The following is a 20,359-nucleotide window of genomic DNA, read 5'->3' as shown; positions in this document are numbered from 1 at the left end:
CTCCATATTGTATTCAAATGTATCCGCAAGGAGTCCTTAGCCAGAGAAGCCCAAGGTAGAGTTGGAGGCCAAGAAGGCCGGCTGGGAGGGGCTTCGCTTGCACGGGGATGGGCGGGTGGGTGCTGTGGTGTGTGGAAAGGTCAACTCCTCCCACCGTGACTGGAAAGACCAGAGGAAGGCGCCTGCAGGGAAGATCACCTGTACTTAGGGCACTAAAGGCAGAAGACTGTCCTGTCCAGGGGCTTAATACCTCCGAGGAAGCCAGAGGCTCTGCTCAAAGTCCTGAGGTAGGTGTCCCAACTTCGAGAAGGGTCCTGGGGAGAAGGGTAAATTGGCAAGGGAAATGAGAGTGGCTTCCGGGATGGTTGAGGTAGGAGATAAAGACGGTATCCTGGAACCACAGTGATCGTCCCTCTCTATCAGTCCGCACTGGTCTGGAATTCCCTTCCCTGTCTCTTCTCTCCCCTTGGCTCCCACCAAGCTTTTGGGACGAGGTTTCTGAGTTTCAGGTGGTGGAGCAGGCATTGGAGCTGAGATGAAATGGAACTTGGTGATGCTCCTGCCTTGGGCCCCTGCTGAGCGGTGGGTGGAACACAGGGGTTCGCGCGTGATAGGCAAGCAGGGCCCATCATCTCCGGCCCCGCGATTCTCTCCAGAGCTGTTTCTAGTCAAGAGTCAGCCATAAGGAACCCTAATATCTTTGAATTGTCCAGAAGAGTCCTCAGGACCACCGTGGAGCTTTGCAACTTGTTTACTTGGCTGTGTCCAGCCTACGCCCCGTGTTCTTTTTCTTTCTAATGATCTATCTCAGCCACCTACTGCCACAGCCTGCTAATCTCTGTGCTGGAACTCTGCACCCGCTGTCCCCTCCGGTACCACTCTCATCCTATCTGTTTTGTGGGTATCTTGAATGTCTAGATGGTTAGGTTGTTGTCACGTGGGAGCCTCAGACTTGACTCTTCTGCAGAAGAACGGAAGCTTGCCAGGGCCTGGTTTACCTGTCTCGTTTGCTACTGTAGTTTGCTACCGTAGGCCCTTAGCTTAGAGCTCAACGCAATCTGTCAAGCACAGGAAGGAACTTATTTGGCTCCTGAAGGCCTGGGAGTCTTCAGTCTTGGCCAACTTCTTTTCAATGCTGATATTCACTTGTCCAACCTGATGCTTCAGGAAAGCGCTCTCTTTCTTTCTTTCTTTCTTTCTTTCTTTCTTTCTTTCTCTCTCTCTCTCTCTCTCTCTCTCTCTCTCTCTCTCACACACACACACACACACACACACACACACAATCACAGAAAAAAGTCTGTTCCACCATTAACATTCAAGCAAGCTAGTGGGAGATCGCTATTCCCAGCTAGCCCTTCCTCCGAAAAGAGGGAACCTGTGTTGTTTTTTCAGTTGCTAATGAAGTGGGCTCAGACCATTAAGGTGTTTTGTGGAAGAAAAGGAGAAAATGGAGTCTTCCGGTTAAGGCAAGAGAGATCACGGGGTGGCGACTCAAAAGGACCCCAGGAGGCCCTATGGGAGGAGTCTGTGGGAGGAGGGGCCCATTACCTGGGAAACCTCTGCCTAAGCCCTGCTCTAGCTGGATTCAGCTGCTTCTATCTGTCCTTTGCTCCCCGCTCCTCCCCGATGAGCACCCTACAGTGACCCGGGAACCTTCCGTGTCAGAGCCTCCTCCAAAGAGGCTTAGGTACTGGTAGTGTTAGAGCTCTTGGCAATGCCTTTTTTTTCTAGGCTGGTTTGCCTTCGGTCTCCCAACCATAATCCGCTGCTACACCAGATCCCTTCCTCTGTTACTAGTAGGGGCCTCCTGACGACTCCTTTCCTGATTTGAGACTTCTCCGTCCTCAAGTCCCAGGGTTCACGAAATAAATCAATGTTCGTCTGGGTGTTGTGTGTGTAGTAATCCCAGCTTCTGTGGAGGCTGAGGTGGGATTGTAAAGCCAAGGCCTGAACCACAGAGTGAACCCTAGACCAGCATGGGCAGCTTCATGAGAGCCCATTTCAGAATCCAAAGTAAAAATCGGGCTGAAGATGTAGCCCGGAGGCATAGTGCTTTCCTTACATAGGTAAGGCCCTGGGTTCTATCCGCAGTTAGGCTGGGGTTTGGGGATGAATTCTAGACCTTCGTCTTCCTCTGAGGAATTCGAAAACACTTGGTTAGAATGTGAGGGGAGGGGGCGGGAACCACACAAGTGGTTCCTCTCTGTGTCATCCAGTCTGGCTCCCAACTCACGATCCCCCTGCCTCAGCCTTATAAGGGCAAGAGTAACTGGGGTGCATCACCATCCCCGGCTTCAAGAGACGATTTCTGAGCCGCGGTGGTGCACGCCTTTAATCCCAGCACTCGGGAGGCAGGGACAGGCAGATTTCTGTGGGTTAGAGGCCAGACTGGTCTACAAGAGCTGGTTCTAGGACAGGCTCCATAGCTACAGAGAAACCCTGTCTCGGGACAAAAAAAAAAAAAAAAAAAGAGAGAGAGAGAGAAGATTTCTGAAATGCCAGTGCGTTAGTATTACAGCAAGACTTCTGTCCATGTAGGTGGCTGGATTTTACTTTCTAAATCGTCAGGTCTGAGCTGGACCGACAGGAATGGGTTTTGGACAAGTCCTTAGTGCTACTGATTCTAGGGTTGGCTAGAGGTCGCCTTTTCTAGTATGAAGATAAAGATGGATGGGGCTGGAGTCCTTCCTCAGATAAAAAGAACCCAAAGGCTTTGGAACTTACTGGCAGAGCTTGACAATACACATACCAGACATTTCCACAGGCTGACGTCCAGGGAGCGTGAGGTGTCCAGCAGAGAAAGGTACTGACAGAGGTGGTCAAAGACCTGCAGTTAGCAATCCCCAACCACATGGTCGAAGGCTGCACAAAGGAGATGGTGAAAGGGATGTTTGGCATGATTCCCATGTCAGGAAACGGGCAGTGTTTACAGAAGTTACATCTGTGATTGAATTTGACTCCATGTTTCTGAAGTTTCAAGGCTCTATGATATTTATAGATAATAGATGACTTTTCTTACTTTGGACCCCCTCAGCCTTGGACATTTCTACCTGGCTGGATTAAGCGTTTCACATCTTGACATAGTGTATTAAAACCATGAAACACAGCAGAATGAAAGCAACCAACACAACAACAAAACTGGCAAAAGAGAACAGAGAAAAAGAAAAATCTTGAGGAGGGGAAAAACTGGTTGGTACCAATACCAACAAAAGTGTCATAGGTGGGTAAAGAGCTTATCAGTCAGTCTTTCCATGGGTTGAAAACCGTCACGACCTGTGTGAAGGGATCATAGTCTGTTCAGGAATGGGGACCTCACCTCTAGGCCAGCCAGGGAACTCTAGAACAATCTCTCACCCTACCATCTCCGGCTTCCTCTCTTAGATTTTAGACAGGAACTGAAGATGGTTCTTGACTTGTTAAGAATTTTATACATTCACCCTGCTATGAAAATAGAGCCCTCCTCCATGTAATATCATCCAAACAGGTTAACATAGTGACCCTTGCCAATCATGTGGTGGTCAAGATTATCCTTAAAAATCCCTTTTAACACATTTGTTTAAGATACAAATAAAATTTAAAGTTAAAATATATGGATGATCTTTAGACTGCAACCCATTCTAAGACTGACCTTGTTTTTTTTTTTTAAATCTCTGCATTATCGCACGCACCAATGGACAAGAGGGTGTTTGCCTGTAAGACTTTCTCATTCTCTCCCCTGAAGGAACGAGGATGCACGGACTCATTTCAAATCCAAACAGTGCCTTTTTCTTGGTAGTAGTGGGAGTTGAACCCAGGGCCTCATGAGTGCCAGGTCCAAAGTCTGCCGCCAGGCTGCATTATCCTGAAATATGAACAATTCATTTCTTGCCCAGGCCTTTCAATTCTTGACCTGAGGAGAAGTGTACAAATGAAATGACCCAGCGAGTATCCAGGGGATTAATTATTTACGGTTGTCTTCATCGGGAATATGAATACAAATATCCAAGTTTTTACTTTGTTAAAAAAAAAATCCATTAATAGTTGGGTATGGTGGTGCATGCCTTTAAGTCCCAGCACTCAGGGAGGCAGGGGCAGGTGGATTTTGAGGCCAGCCTGGTCTACAGAGTGAGTTCCAGGACAGCCAGAGATACACAGAGAAACCCTGTCTCGAAAAACCAAACCAAAAAAAAAAAAAAATCATGTATATGGAATCATGTGGCTGAGCTGTGTATGGCTAGGAATCCAGAGGCATAGGGCATTGTAACTGCCCCATGAAAACAGACCCGCTAGGAGACAGCAGCGTCTTGGGGTTTCTACCACACTTTGGAGCAATTTTCTTGAACACCCCTCCATCTGATAGAATACAGAGGGAATTAACAGAATGTTCCAGAGACTAGGCGGCGGTAATCGGGATGATTTGGCAAGGGGAGAGTGGCAGGAAGGAATGTGAGTTTCATTCTCCTAATTGTCAGTTTCGCACTTACAGGCTTACTTACTCCCGGCCACCGCTGTCTGTGCTGCTCAGAGCGAACCTTGTCACTGCCTCTCCCAGCTTAGAAAGCAGTTGGTTGCATGAGAGTTTCCTCTGTAGGATGATGGCAAGAGATGTCTATTATTTTATGAAATGCCGACTCTGGCCACGAATGACAAAACGTTTTTTCTAACCTGTTCCTTGTGGTTTCAAGTTGTCGTCCGTTTCTTCCTTTCTTTTGTAAGCTTGTTAATCAAATTAGGTAGGTGTGGTGGCGCATAGCTCCATTCCAGTTCTGGGGAGGCAGAAGCCGGAGGATCTCAGTGAGTTCCAGGTCAGCCAGGGCTACCCAGTGAGACCCGGTATCTCTCTCCTCCCTGTCCCCCCCCCCCCAATCAAATCATCAAATGTTAATGAAGAAAGAGACCTTTAGATAAAACTGCTATCATCTCAGGGGCCAAAACAAAGAGTTAATTAAGTCTGAGTGCTACAGTAGTTGGTGGGGATCTTCATGCTGCCCGGCCAGGGCTGTTTATAGCATAAGGTACTGTCTCAGGTGAGTATCCCAGGCTAGTCTCCTAGTCTCGAACTCCTGATCCTCCTGCTTCTATTTCTGGGACTGAAGATGTGTATCAGCATTATCTATCTATCTATCTATCTATCTATCTATCTATCTATCTATCTATCTATCTACCTACCTACCTATTATCTATCTATCTACCTATCTATCTATTATCTATCTATCTACCTACCTACCTATTATCTATCTATCTATCTATCTATCTATCATCTATCTATCTATCTATCTATTATCTATCTATCTATCTATTATCTGTCTGTCTATCTATCTATCTATCTATCTATCTATCTATCTATCTATCTATTATCTGTCTATCTATCTATCTATCTATCTATCTATCTATCTTCACACTTCCAACTGAGCTACAATCTCCAGCCCCCGACCAGCATTCTGAATCTGTCATAATTGTTCTGACCACAGCCTCTGCGTTGTGGGGAGTTCGTGTGCCATTTTACGTTTTTTGGTCCTGTACTAATTTAATATAGTTTGATTTTATTGTCTGATGTTTTAGGCACGAGATCTGTCAGGAAGAAACAAACAAGCAAAACAGTGGTTATATTTTATCTTAAAAATATTCTTAGATTCATTCATTTTATGCGTATGGTATGTTTTACCTGTATGTATGTGCCTAATACCCATGGAGGTCAGAAGAGAATGTTGGATTCCTTGCAACTGGAGTACAGATGGTTGTAAATTGAGGTGGTTGATGGGAACATCTCAGGGTTCTGCAAGGGCAAATGCTCTTCATGTTGAGCCATTTCTCCAGGCCACCAAACAGAGGGATTTAAAAAGTATTTATTTATTTGATTATTTCGAGGCAGGGTGTCTCTGTGTAACAGTCCTGGCTGTCCTGGCACTCACTTTTGTAGATCAGGCTGGCCTCGAACTTGGAGAGATCCACCTGTCTCTGGCTCCCAAGTGTTGGGATTAGAGGTGTGCGCCACCACTGCCTGACAAAAGTATTTATTTATTTGTTATAGGATGAGTAAGGGCTAGCTGTAAGTTAGAATGGTTGCAATCATTTTGTCATGAAGAGATGATGAGATAGAGATGGTAGTGGGGCATAGACACCCTGAAAGCCTACCCTTGTACTCCCATTGGGTTATCTCATTTTCTTTTTTTTTTTCCTTTTGTCCCTTTTCCCTGTCTGCTTTTTACTTTTCTTTTTGAGACTGGGTCTCACTGAGTTGCCTTGGCCTTGAACCCTATAGGCCAGAGGGGTCTTAAACATGATCATCTCCCAAAGTAGCTGTGATGACAGGTCTCCACTACCAGGCCCAGCTTATCTCCAGTTTAAGGACCAAGCTATTACCCAGAAGAAAAGAAGTGAGGTGTAGGGAAGCTCAACTCTGCTCCCTGGCCACCCCAAATGAGCAGCCTGTGGAGCAGAACCAGATCCAGGATCTTTGGTGTGAGCGTGCTGAACAGTGACTGTAGGCCGCTCAGAACCAGTGAGGGTTCCAGTCTTCTTTAGTTCACAGTGCCTCACCTGTTCTGATGGGACTGAAGGGGCACAGGAGTCTTTACACGTCTTCTTAAGGAAATGGGAGAGGAAGAAAGGAGCACACAGGCTTTCAGGATTACCGCTGCTTTCCTTTGTTTCCTGAAAATAACGGAAAGGCAGACTTATTTCCCCATTTATCAGGCTATGATGTTCTGCATGTATGACTGCGAATCAAACCTGTTTTATTCAGAATTATGATCCCAGTGCATTAATGTGTCTTTTGGGCTCAATATCCTATTTTGTAATTAATAATCATCATTCCTATTTACTAAATGGGAGTTTTAGTGTGTATTCCCCCCCCTTTGGATGTTGAATGTGATATATGTGTATTTCCTCAGGTTTTCCATGAACATAACTATTCTCCATGTAAAAGTTAGTTTGTAGTATGTGAAAAAGGAACAGCCGCTCATTTTCACACATATATAACAACATGAATCTCTGGCGACTGCTTTTATTCTGGTGGAAAGTTCGAGTTTTAGCATTAGCCCCAGTCCTGTTTGGAAGGAGTCAATGTCTGGTTCTGACCAGAATGTTCTGTAACCTAAACGTAGTGATAGTTGACAGAGGATGGCTTGCTTTTAGTGTATTTACGTTAATTTGCAATGAGTTCAATACAGATTTAGGTAAAGCTGGCGTTCAACCCCTTCCAGAAATGGATTTCCTGTGCCTAAAACTGTCATTCGAACTCAGGATTCCTTCAAACCTGTTACTACAAAAACAACTATTTTGTTATTCAGCCTAAAAATAAGACATTTCACCCAAACTATATGCTTTAATAGCCACGCTTGTAATCGACCTGGTTGAAAACTAATTTGCAAGAAATGCATTTCTGCATGTCGCCCGGAGTTGGAACTGGGACAGCAGTTTAGAGGGGGTGATTTAAAACCCCTCTCCTTGCCAGGAGCTACCTGGAGGGCCGGGGGGCTCCCGAGGTGGGTGCAGGGGGCGAGCCCCGCTGGCTGCAGTCAGGACCCCAAGAGTTAACGGGAGCGAGCCCCCGCCAGCGGCTCCCCGCCCCACCGTCCCCCACCCTCTCCTTTTGGCTGGGGATTAAAGTGCTCCCCCCTGTGGCAGCAGTGACCCAGAAATGAGTCTGCGTCCCCGCGCTTCCTCCGCCGCCAGCCGCACGCCCGACCGGGAGGGCCTGGGCGCGCCGGGCCGGCCGAGCGCGCGGGCGACAGCAGGGGCTCGCCCGGCTCCCCGCGCGGCCTCGGTGGCCCGGACCCATGCGGCACGGCGCGCAGCCCGCGGAGGCCCAGCCCGTGCGCAGCAGGTACGCGGGGGCGGAGGCGCGGGGGCGCGCGGGTCGGGGTGCGCGTCTCAGGCCGCGGCCGCGGCAGCTGCAGGACGAGCCGAGAGGCTCAGCCATATTTGATGGTTTTGTTGCTTTGCTCGGGAGTTCTCGGGAGTAATGTAATGCCGAAGGTCGCTGCCTAGTGGAAATAATATAGTACGTCATTAATATGGCGCCAAAAGATTGGGCTGTGGATCTGTAGCGCGGAGGGAGGAGGTGGCCGCCCGCGCCGCGGCACTATCCCACCAGCAACTTGGGCATCGCCGGGCGGGGGCCGGCGACGAGGCCAGGATGGCCGCGGAGCCCGAGAATTGATCGGTGTCGGATCAGTAAGTTATATTTTATTATTAATTGTTATTTTTAGTCGGAGGAGGGCGAAAGCTTAGAGCTTTTCCTTTTACATGTGCGAAGAACATGAGGTTTTTCAGGTGATTCATCAAACGTTTTCAGCAGCAGAAACCCAGTTTAGTTTATACGTTTGGGAAAAAAAAAGCCAAAGTGCCTTTAGGCTGTATGAAAGTGGAAAGCATAGTAGCAACTTGGTAGACAAGATGGTTATGGCAGAGCGCAGGTTCGCGTTCATATATGATTCCAGAGTGTGACAGTGTATGTGTGTGTTGGGGGGGGGGAGGAGGGTATGAGGGTATGTTTTTCCAAACATAGGTGTGAGGGGTTACAGCTGTGTGAAGTGGCCGCAGCCCTGGTTCTTGTCACCGCGTCACCGCATGTCCAAAATATTCATTGCATCAATTCAAGGGCAGTGAGAAGGGGGCGAAGGGAAAGCTTGGCAATTAGATTTTTCCAGAATGGGTTTCCAATGATGAGACCTTTTACTTCCAGCGAGACTGCTTATAAAGTGTAAAAAGACTTCATCGGTGAAATTGGAAAGGACTTCATCGGTTAAGCAAAGTACCTTTTAATCATGAACTTAAAACGGATTGCAGATTGCAACCTTTGGCACCATCTGCAAATTGTGGGGGTGGGGTCTCTGGGTCTCCTCGCTGCCTTACGTGCACATGCACATGCGGTGTGCACCCCGGGACTGCAAGTTGCAAAATCTTCCCGGTGCACGTGTCTGGTGCCTGTGAGTGTGTTTGCGAGTTGGGTGCTGTTGTTTGGTAGCCAGTAGGCTTTCCGGGTCGGCTCGGCGTGGGTTTGCAAATGCGGGAGAGGGATGGAATGTGGAATGTTGACCGGAGAACCGAATCCTTTCGGAACGGTCCCATTTGCTGGAGAAATTCGATACCTTCCACCTCCTACCCGCCCCCCCCCCCCGCGCCGCCCGCCTTCGGGCAGGAGGCGGGGCCGAGGACGCCGCTGCTGCTCAAAGTGGCGGAGCGCGGCGGCGGGAGGCAGGTGCACGGCACCGCCGGTGGGGGTGCCTCAACTTCCGCGGGCGTTTAAATAGCAGCCGGGCTCCCCTCCCACCGGTAATAGGTGACCTGGCGGCCGCGGGCGGCGGGGGAAGGGACCGGGGACGCCGGGGCACGAGCCTACGCGGCACGTGGGCAGGTGCTGGTTGGCCCCGGGGCCAACTTTTGCAGCCCGCCCTCCTGTACGGGCGAGAGGCGGCGGGCGTAGAGACGGGGCCGGGCGGCGGCCCCAAGGCGGCTCCCAGCCGCGGCCCGAGCGTCGCCTAACGGTCCCAGGCGCTCCGGGTCCGCGCGGGGGTGGCCCGGCCCCGTCCCCACGCCGGAGCCCCGCACAAAGCCCCGCGGCGCAGGGTGGCCGCCGCCCGCCGCCGTCCCTGTTCCCGCGCCGCGGCGGCCGCAGGCGTTTGTTTGTTGCTTGCGCGCCGCCCTGCGCGCCGGATGGCTTCCTGTGACAGAGGTGATCCACAGTTTCCAGAACTGTCTGGGGGCGGGAGCGCCAGCCGAGCCCCGCCGCGTTGCTCCGCCGCCGCTCTGCTGCTCCCCGGGCCCGCGGGGAGCGAGGGGAGGGACAGCGTAGCCGTTTGCAGCGGCGCAAGTGGCGTGCGGACGCGAGGGAGCATTTGATTTGCAACTGGGGCCGAGCGGATTGGTGCAGCTGGCGGCGGCGGGCGGGAGCGGCGGCGGGGGGTGGCCACTTTCAAACGCCGAGGGCGGCGGCGCGGGCGCGGGGCCGGCTGCGCCGCGGGGAGGCGGTGTCATCCCCGCACCGGGGCCGGAGTTACTTTCCCCTCCTCCCGCGCTGTTGTTCCTGTCACCTCGGGAGGAGCGGGAGCGCGAGGGGGCGGCGCCGCGCGGTGCCGGGCCCTGCGCCGGGCGAGCGGGAGGGCGGCCGGGATGCCCGCGGTTCACCGCCCCACCCCGGGTCTCTAGTCGGCTTTCCCACCATACCTAGGCCTTCCCTAGCCAGGGTGCGGGGCCCTGAACCCCTTGTTTCCGAGGCCCCCTTTTCTCCCTTCCCCCATACCCCCCACTTTCCAACCCCTAGAGCTTCCCTCTGCGGGCCTCCCCACTTCCGACACCCCAGTACTGGGTTCGGGGTCTCGCGTTCCGATCTCATTCCCTGGCCTGGGGTCCCCCATATCCGAGACCTTTAGTCTGACCGCCACGGTGGCCCGCGGCTTCCCGGGTTCTGCATCCCCGCTCCCCGCTCCTGGCTCCCCGCTCGGGCTTCACACCCGGGCTCCCCCTTCTGGGCGCGCGGGGGCGGCCGCACTCCCGGCGCTGGTGAATTGCTATGAGGAAACAACAACAAAAAAGCGGGCGATTTAAATGTGCCTTCGAAACCAGTGAGAGAGAGCTCGTCATCTCTGGGAGACCCGTTTCAAAGCAGCTTTAGGTGTCTTTCTAAAAACGTGGTGGCGAAAGTCTTCCGCCCTTGGGCTGACCCGGACCTGGAGGGGATTTAAAATTTGTTTCTGTGAAATGTTAGTATTGACTGGGCCACGAAGCTCCGCTTTTAGGAAAGTGGAAGAAGTCCCCATTCCCGAGAAAGTTTGTGGGGTTCTGTTCCTTCCCAAAGGGCTTCCCGAGGTTGAAGTGTTTTTCCGTTGTAGGCTCCCTGCCGTGGAGGGCACCTTTCTCGCTGCATATTGCTTAAGGCTAGTGCTTTTCAAAGCTAAGGAACTAGTTTCAAGACACAGGGAATAATTTTCCCGAAAGCCTATGTAAGCAGTGATTCATCGGTGGTTAGATCACACTAGTTAGGATGGAATGATATCTACCTGGAGAAGGGAAGGGTTCATTGAACTTAAGACACTCACTTCACGCTCAGGATTGCTCATAGTCACCACATCTTCTGGGGAGGCGACATAACTCTGCAACTCACAATCGTCGTAGTCTTTTTACCCCAAAGGTTTTAGTCCCATTCGCTATCACCTTTTTACATATTTAAAAATCCTGATTACATTATATTGTAGGACTGGTTGACCGAGGGTGCTGTCACAGAAGAAAAATGTGGATGAAAGAAGGATGTACTGCGTCTGATTAGAAGCACCTAGGGTTTATACTCACTTTAAATTCAGACCTATCCTAAATGTCTTAAGTGACCTCTTCAGAATGTGCAACCGCACGTGAGTTTGAGCTTGGTTGCCTGCATGTGACTGTAGCTCTGCCCTCCGAGATTCTGCCCCTGCCCCTGCCCCTGCCCCCCCCCCCCTCCCCCCGGGAGTCTGGTATTGTTATCAAGTACTGAAGTTACAAAGACCATTTTTGGAATGTTTGGTGGTATGCCCTTTTGTGAAGTTTGCATATTTTTGTAAATGTGTTTGACTTGGAATTCATCTTCGAGAACAGATATAGCTTCCAGCTAATGTACCAGTTTCCCCACGGAGTGGTCGTTCCCAGAATGTGCCGTAGGACTTGATTTTCCTTCTGCTTTAGAGCTGCTTCCTAGCACAGGGATTTTAGCTGGGGTGGGGACTCTAGCTAAGCTGTCCCGCGTAGACTATATGAACTCCCAGATTCAGTCCCCAGCACAGCAACAGGAGGGAAGGAAGAAGCCTTTCTCCTTCCTCACTGGAAGCTTTGTGGCCTATGAAAACTTTAATATCAAGGTTGCAAGAGTAAGTAGACCGGAAAAGTCATCTCAAGTGGCAGTGGACAAGGAAGGGCGTGTAAGGAATTGCCATTTTGAAGCAAAGCTTATCCAGCCCAAATGATGCTACGAACTAAACATGGAGATACTTCATGTGCCCCACAGGTGGTAGAGAGAGAGAGCCCTTGGGTCAAGAAGTTATTGGATGGTGGTGGTAATACTGAGGAATAGGACACTTGGCAGTCACCCAAGAGTCACGACCAGGATGTATGTGTGTGTGTGAGCGAGCGAGTGCAAGGTCTCCATGCGTGCCTGCAAAGGCGCTTTCCCCATCTGCTAACTTGGTAAGTAAGCTGTTGCACTGGTCATCAGGGCATAGTCCCCTTGATTCTGCTCTATCGCCAGTCCAGCCCTTTTGAATCTACTGGGCCTTGAAGGACCATTCATTGCGTCTGGACCTAACATTTTGACAAAATGCCTCATACTGAGCAAGGCGAACCTTTTGGCCGTGAAGTTAATTGAGTTAAAATTGTCAACTCAGACGTCATCCTTGTAATTTGGGAATTTTAGATTTGGAAATCATGTGTTTGAAAAGTACTTGAGAGAAGGTGTGGTCGTCTGGTGTGTATATGTTCAGATGGCCCAGGTAAAGGCTTGTCGTAATTTTCAGCTGTGAGGCGGCTGGAGTAGCCAGTGTGAAAATCCTGCGTGGGGATTGTGGCCTTGTCAGGAGTTGTTGGGAGTGAGGAGGAAGTAGATGACTGAGTGCTGTCTAAGCTATCCTCCCAGCCTCCCCCACACGCGTGCATTGTTCCTTGTGGTTTATAGTATTAAGGGCACCTGCTACGACATTACAGTCAGTGGTCTGTCAGACATTGCCCTGTAAGCCAGTTTCCCCACAGGTTTTACAGATCGGATCGCCTCTGAAGGTTGTTGGGATGTGGCAGGCAACATTTGAATGAGTTGGCTTGATGAAACACTGAACATCTTAAAGACTTTCCCTCTTTTGGGGTGAACCTTAGGAAGTGGGCATTAGGTGCAGTATCCTTCCTTGCTCCCTCCCCCCCCCCCCAAGGCACTGGGGTCTGCTTGGTGGTGTTTTTCATAAAACATATTAACCTCGTAACGACGTGCATTAGCAAAGTAGTTTAAGTGTAACTCTTTGTTTCTCTGGAAATTTTATGTGTAATTCTCTTCATTCCGGTCATGCATCTAGAAGTTTAGGGCTGGGTGGGCAACTCATTGGGACAGTGCTTCTCTTAGTATGGTGTGACTCCAGGCTCTGCAGAGAAGTCTGAGGATTGGATGACTGCTGTGTTTGACACCTGCCATTTGGTCATCTCATTCTTTTTCCCCTGTGCTGGACATCCGACCCAAGGCCTTTGGAATGCCAGCTAAGTACTCTACACTGAAACCTTCCCAGCCCCTGGTACCTTTATGTTTGTAGACTATATCTTGGACTGAGATTTGGTCGAAAACCTCTTGTCATTTCTCAGGCATTTTTCTGCACAAAGTTATGTCTGCGAAGAAGGTGTTTGATTTTTTCGGGGGGGGGAGTGGGGGGGGCGGCGTAAATTGGTGTCGCAGTTTGGGAGTTACTTTGCCTTCTAAATTCAGGCTTGGCCCTAGAGGCCCTTTGACCTGGCATCTGAATGCGACCCTCAAGTTCAACAGAGTCCCTGTTAAGACACTTAACACAAGACCTTGAGTGATTACTGAGGAAGTTTTACCCACCCAAGCAGCAGAAGCGAAAATGCTAGACTTGGAGCGGACAGCGCGGTCCTGGGGGAGGGGCTGCATTTTCATCTTTTGCTCCTGTATTGGCACTAGACCAGCGGTAGGTACTGTGCGGTCAGCAGATGTTCAGAGACCAGGCTTGGTTTTTCTTCGGTGTCGGGGAAGAGCCCCTGGGCATCTTGTGGTCTAAGCAGGTGTTCTGCCTCTGTGCTAAAACCACAGCCCCAAAACACCAACCACACTTCCTGCTGCTCTTCTTTGCCTGTTTGCTTTAGGCTCTTCAGGTGGCGATGTAGTGGGGTGATGGAGACAGAGGTGGAATTATTCTTAGATTACTTTTCAGTTTGGGTGCTGGGTAGGAGCTCAGTCTCGTACATAAACACTCATCCCATCGCCTCCACCCTGCCCTTTAAGTTTCTTTTAAAACTTTAGGTTCTTCTGGGCTATTTGCCGAGGAAATTAAAGCCGTAGTTTGCTCTTGTTGAACGCACTCAGTTGGAGTAAACAAAACGATACTGTACGTCGGATGTTTCCCACGCTAGTGGTTCCCTTAACCGAGACAGGTGATGCAGTTATTCAGAGGGAAGGTTTCGGGCAGTGCATCAAGTTGAGGAATACATTGGGTAACTTTTATCTCCAGGGTAAAAGGGCAAGAAACAGAGCCAGCTTAGCGGCTTCTTGAGGCTGAAGTGCCTGGTTTGCGTCTGTTCAGCACATCATAGTACGCTCAGTCGGAGTTTAAATTTTCTCAGTTACACAAGGCTCTCTTTCCAAGCTTGGACTAGGGGGCTGACGGCTGCAACCTGTGGCCTCCAGAGTCCCCTGAAAGGGAAGAAAGAACAGACTTGTGTATGTTCTTTTAGGAACTCAGGATCCCTGTAAGCGTTTGCATTCTGGTGACTTTGTAGGCTTCTCTCCTGCCCTTATTCTTCTGTCTGAGTGCTTGCTTTTCTGTTCTTAGCTGGGAAATCAGATAAGCAGTTTGCTGGAGACTTTTCCTTACAGAGAGTCCACCGGTTCCAAGCAGGCCTGCAGGGTTTGCCTTTGAGGGAGATGCATGGCGTTTCTGGGTGTCCCCTGGTTTGCAGCGGCTCGCCCTATCCTCGGGTTTGGTTTTTGCCTGTTTGTAAGTCCAGGGCCTCTGAAGAAGGGCTGAGCGTGTTGGATCCTTCATTCAATCTGTAAGCTCCCTGCCCAGCGTCTGATAATTGATTGCTCTAACCAGACATACCCCATGTTTATAGACACCACGCTGCCAGCCTGCTGCTTGATAGGAAGGGCTGGCGGGTCACAGGACAGCTACCGAGCAGCTCTAGAGAACAGCACCTGGACAGCAATTTGAATCTTGTATCGTTTCTCCTTCACCGTTCAGCTGTCTGGAAACAATCCCTAATCCAAGCTCTACAACAGGCTGTTGACCTTTGCCTTACAGTAAGACAGGTTCCCTGTCACCTCACACCCACAAAACCCTGAGTTTGGTTCCCAGCATCACATAAAGGGCTTTATAGTGCTGTGCCTGTAATCTCGACACTCGGAGGAGGCGGAGGCAGGGGCATTAGACAGTCAAGGTCATCTGAGGCTAGAGAGTTGGAGAGCTTTCTGAGGTACGTGACACTGTCTCAGAAAAAGAACTTTGATAAGTATAGAGGGAGCTGATTAGTCTGAGGGTGGCCCTTCCTTTATCTGTCACCTGTCAATCAGTCCCCTATTTACCCTTAATTGACTTCATTGTGTAATTTCAGACTGGAGTGATATTCCATTCCATAACATGGCATCGGTGTACTCCAAAGAGTGCTGGTTTTAGGCTCCTGTGTCCCTCTTGAGCGATGCTGTGTGCCTGCATAGCCACCTGCGTGGATAAGGGGTCCCAAGTGAGCAGCGAGCATCTGATTAGATTCCTCTGGAGAGGGAGGTGGTGCCTTCTGCTCTGGGGGTTCGCTTCCTGCGGTGGCTAGGGCTGTGGAACTCCTGATGTGTGCTTCCAGCTCTGCCTTTGTGTGCTCCGCTAGGTGGAATGGCAGTGGCAGCCACCTTACCTTAGCTTGCCAGGAGCCATGCTTCATTTGACAGGTTGCTGTTTGGATTTCATTCTACTTGTCTGCTCCCTGAGAATACAATGTGGTTTCAGTCTTCTAGGGAGGCAGTTGTTACCTAGCATTCCTCCAGGAAACTAGGAAGCCCAGGGTCCAGGGCCCAGGAGGAGGTGTACCCACCAACCCAGCAAGGGGGCTTTGGTTCAGCTTGTGCCTTTGCCCTCGTCCTGTGAATTCTCTCTCCGCTGTGGGCTCTCTCCAGGATTCTGTGTGCTGTCTTTCAAGTTGGGAGAGTCCACCCCATTTTTAATCCCTGGAGTTCAAGTCAGCTCTGCAATTACGGCTTTACAGTTTCTCTTGGGAGCTTCCCTGTAGCTGTGTAGTTGCGAGAGGCCTTCTGCTTGAGCCTCATGCTTTGCAGACCTTCTGCGAGGTTTTCCGACCATCTGATGTTTCTGTAGCCCATCACAGCGCGGCGTGCAATTGTGATGAAATGTTTGTTCTCACGTGGAACTTGCGATGTGAAGTGCGTGTTTGCTAAATGTGCTGTCTGTGTCTTGGGACACACACTGCGAGTTTTTCTTGCTCCCTTCAGGACAGCGCTGTCAAGGTTTTTGGTTTTTAACCTCCTTAATGGTAACGGATCGCATTTGACAGTCGGCTCTAATCAACGACCAAAGATTCTCAAAGCAGCTGCATGTCAATCTGCAAGGCGTAATTGACGGTAGCTGTTGAGCTTGGTTTCTGCAGAGGCTGCTTTGTGTCACCCCAGCAAGAACATCTGTTGGAGCATTTAAAAATGTCGAAATTACCCCGTAGATACTGTATCTCTTGCCTTATCCCAACAAGAGTGCAGGAATGGGTTTGGAATCCTTCCCCACCCTTACCTTGGCTCTTTCGTTCTTTGCCTAAAACGTCATTCTTTGGTGATCTCCTAGCGTGACCTGTGTGTTAGAACCTGGTTCACAGACCTCGGCAGAATGGAGTGCTAACTTTTGAATGCTCTGGAAAATTAAACTTTTCTTCTGTGCTTTTCCTCCATGAGCTCTTTGGAGAGAAGCCCATAGTGCCCCATCTTCGGAAGGGTTTGTGTGTGTGCTTTCTGTCTAGAATCGACTGGCCACCTCCCCTCACTCTCCGAACCACCAAGACCCTTTTCCGTTCTTCTGAAGTTGCCTTTGGGCATAAGGAATTGTCTGTATCCTTTACCTGTCTCCCTTATGTGCAAGCGGAACTCTTTCCTGATGGAATTTTTCCACCCGTAGCTTGCCTGTTTTAAGTGCGTATATCACATCCTTCCACATGTGAGTAAGTCTTACAGGAAGGGATGCCCTGAAGCCCGAACTAGGTCAGGGAAGATCAAGGTTGAGGCCAGGGAGAAGATTGATGTTGTTTGGGTGCGAATCCATTGACTTTGGTGTTAAATGAAGTTAAAACATATCATGGCACGAAGGCCCCAGTAACCCTCAGTGCTTCTGTCACAGCTGCTCTTACTGAGTGCCCTCTACCCACACCCCTTTAGTTTTGCTTGTATTGCCCAGGAGGCCAACCTGGAACTCTACCTTATGTAGCCCAGGCTGGCCTTGAACTCACATCTCCTTGTTTCAGCCTCCTTTCTTTCCTGCTTTGGTTCTGAATCTTAATAGAGTGCTCGTTCATAGACCTTGGGGGCCGCAAGTGTCTTAGGTGTAAGCCTGATTGATTATTTGTGAACTGGTGAGTGGGAGCAGCTTGTGGTTTGCCGTGGAGCACGCATTTACCCGTTCTTTAAGATTCTCCCAGCTGCTTCTGGCTTTTCAAATCTGAGTTTAAACTAATTGGTAAAGAATCCACGTGAGTTGGTGTTTACCGCTGCAGGGAGGTGTTAGTTAATGTTTGCATCACTAGATACTAGAGGTACAAGTTCAGTTGTCAGAGTTCTCTTTTGGAGAACGTATTCATTGCTTACATCAGCTCTATAACAAGACCCTGTAGTACCTTGGGCAGCATTTTCTTTAAAGTTTGCTATGTGACATTTTAAAAAACTCATTTATTTTTGTTGAAATACTTAGGTTGCAGTGCCTGTAAGTTGAACCAGAGTCTAGCTAACTTCCTGATTGTTCCGGCTTCTCATTTTGGCTAAAACGGGAAATACGGTGTAAGCTGTCCACCCTGTATCAGACTGAGCATCTGGATTAATTTTGGTAATTTGGATATTTTATGCTCTTGATTTAAAAATTGAGATCAGATACCACTTGGGCTTCTTTTACATGAATTTGGGGGCAGGTAGACAGGTTTCACTGCACTTCTGGTTGCTTGGAAAGCTGTACACAGAGCAGAACAGAAGAAGGTGACCTGGGGGGAGAACACGAGGTAATCTTTTGGGGGCTCACTGTTGCATCTTGAGAGTCAGTTGTCAAGTTAGACTGAAGTGTGTGATTGTGGCAAACAGAGGAGCTGACAAGATTCGGGTTTGTGTGAGGTATCCGGGTATTTGAAAGTACATTCCTCAGGAAAGTATGTTTAGTGACAGAATGGAAGGACACCAATAAGTTTCATGCTAGCATACTAGGTAGTTCTTCAGTTAAAGGTTGACTGGATACCCAAGGTGAGTAAGGTAGGCAAGCCGGTGAGCATAGGCCACGGCCGTATGCGGAAACTCGGCCATTTTTCCAGGAGGTAATTTCAGTGCTGAACTGGGTGATAGGGTGGCTAAGGAAGTGTGTGGAGGTTTTAATTGAGTACCTTCTGGAACTTCTTGCTGGTGACATAAATAACAATGGAGACACAGTGCATAAAATTGATGCTTTGCGGAAAAAGGCAGGCTTTTTGCATATGAGCCATAACATAGTAAAATCACTGGGGTGTGATCCTTATTAGAGCCCTAGAGTTTATGGCTTGATAAATGGTCTTTGCTCGGTCCAGTCCTGGCTGGCTTGTCTCTTCTGCGAGTCCCTTTCCCAGGAGTGGTGTTGAACAAACACACTCCACATTCTTAATCTTTGGTAAATTTCCTTCTGTTCTGTCCCCGGGGCCACCCTGCGGCCACTGAACTCAGTGACTCCGGTTCTGGAGCTATTTTAGGGCCGGTCGATCATCTGCTGGTCTTCATTTCACTGCTTGGCAACTTCCTCAGTTCAGTCAGAGCGAACACAAGCTTGAAGGTTTTGAGGGACCTTGCTCTTAATCGTGCAGACAGTAACGTCTGGGGTTGCCCCATCCAGAAGGGCAGCCGTCCACAGCTGGTTCACATTGTAGTCTCCTCGGTGCAGTTTTCGAATTGATGTGTAGGTTTGACTGTGTTTAGCCCACGTGACAGAGGGGATTGGTGTCCTGAGTGCCCACCGCAGCTGGCCAGTTAATCTTGGCACATCTCCCCTTGCAGAGAACAGAAATGCTGGATGGCTGCTTAGTGGTCCAGCTAGGTCTTTGTCCAGCTACCTCTCCTTTGCTCTCTAGGAAGGACCAATGGTATTCTCACTGAAACCTGACTTCTCGCGCTCTCCCGGAAATGCTGATTCTAGGGCCCACTGCCTGGTGCTTGAATCTAGTTTGTGTGTTTCCCACAGCAGCTGGACTGTCTGGGCTCCTGGACATCAAATCCCTTTAAGTCAGGCTTGGTGGCATTGTAGGGGGAAAATACAGTCACTATTCAGCAGATGTTGTGATCTTCAGGGACACACTGGGGAACACAGAAGAACACTGTATGCTGGTAGGCAGGAGTGCTTCCTCTGTCCTTGTCAGTCCGGTTGAAGGAAGAGATCTTGAGCAAGTAGGGGAGGAAAGGCCACTGGAATACATGTGTCATGAAAGCAGAAGTGGAGGCTGGGAGGGAGGAGGGAGGCCAGCAAGGGGAAGGCCGTTGGAGAGGGGAGAATAGAGCGAGAGGGGGAGAAATAAAAACAGTGTAACGGCCCAAGTGTGGAAGGGCCGTAATGTAATCCATTGCTCCGTGTGCTAATTTAAACTCGTGGAAACACCAACAGATAGGTCAGGGGGTGGTGGTGCACACCCTGAATCCCAGTCGAGGCGGGCAGATCTCTGTGAGCTCTTGACCAGCCTGGTCTACAGAGACAGTTCTAGGACAGCCAGGGCAGACTAGGAAAACCCTGTCTTGAGAAACAAAACAAACAAACCAACCCGACAGAAGGTAGATGGAGGGATGGCTCGTTGGTTTAGAGCTCTGCCTTCGCCAGAGGACCCAGGTGTGGCAATTTTTGTTTGTGCTGTAACAAATAAAGCTTGCCTGAGGATCAGAGTGTGGAGCGAACCGCCAGTTAGATGTAGAGGCCAGGCAGTGGTGGCGCACACCTTTAATCCCTGCACTCAAGAGGCAGAGGCAGACGGATCTCTGTGAGTTCAAGGCCACCCTGGGTCGCACTAGATTGATGCAGTTTCAATGAGAAACTGAGCCAGGTGGTGGTGGCTCACACCTTTAATCCCAGCATTGGGAGGGTGGAGGCAGCCAGGGATATGGCTGGGCAGAGAGGAATATAATAAGGTGGGAAGAGACAGGAGCTCAGGGCATTCCGTCTGAGGACTTGCAGAGACAGGATACCCCATTTGGTCTGAGGACTCAGAAGAGGTAAGAACCAGTGGCTGGCTCCTCTGCTTCTCTGGTCTTTCAGCTTTCACACCCTAATACCTGACTTTGTGTTTTTAAAAGACAATCAGAAATCACACTACACACTACATCCAGGTTTAATTCCCGGATGTACACAGCTGCTCACAAGTGCCTTTGAGTCCAGTTCCAAGGGGATCTGACGCCCTCTTCTGGCCTCCTCAGGCACCAGACATACAAGCAGTGTGCAGACAT

The 20,359-nt window shown here is 49.9% G+C and overlaps 1 protein-coding gene across 4 annotated transcripts in view; it reads left to right on the top strand.

Moving 5' to 3' along the window:
* Nucleotides 1–266: 266 nt before the first annotated feature.
* The window catches only part of Jade1 (jade family PHD finger 1), a 62,480-nt gene continuing 42,387 nt past the window's right edge, over nt 267–20,359 (top strand). The window contains exon 1 of one of the 4 annotated variants that reach the window (XM_085682417.2): nt 267–287. The gene's annotated coding sequence lies outside the window, so the exon portion shown is untranslated. Of the gene's footprint in view, nt 288–7,674; nt 7,808–7,858; nt 8,158–9,179; nt 9,259–20,359 lie in introns of those variants that run through there. The other 3 variants (XM_085682415.2, XM_085682414.2, XM_085682416.2) reach the window with 3 other exon arrangements.

This window comes from Myodes glareolus, chromosome 20, assembly GCF_982192425.1.
Source record: "Myodes glareolus chromosome 20, mMyoGla1.1, whole genome shotgun sequence".
NCBI lineage: Eukaryota > Metazoa > Chordata > Mammalia > Rodentia > Cricetidae > Myodes > Myodes glareolus.
The sequence above is the reverse complement of the archived record's forward strand: the minus strand, read 5'-3'. Positions and strand labels throughout refer to the sequence as shown.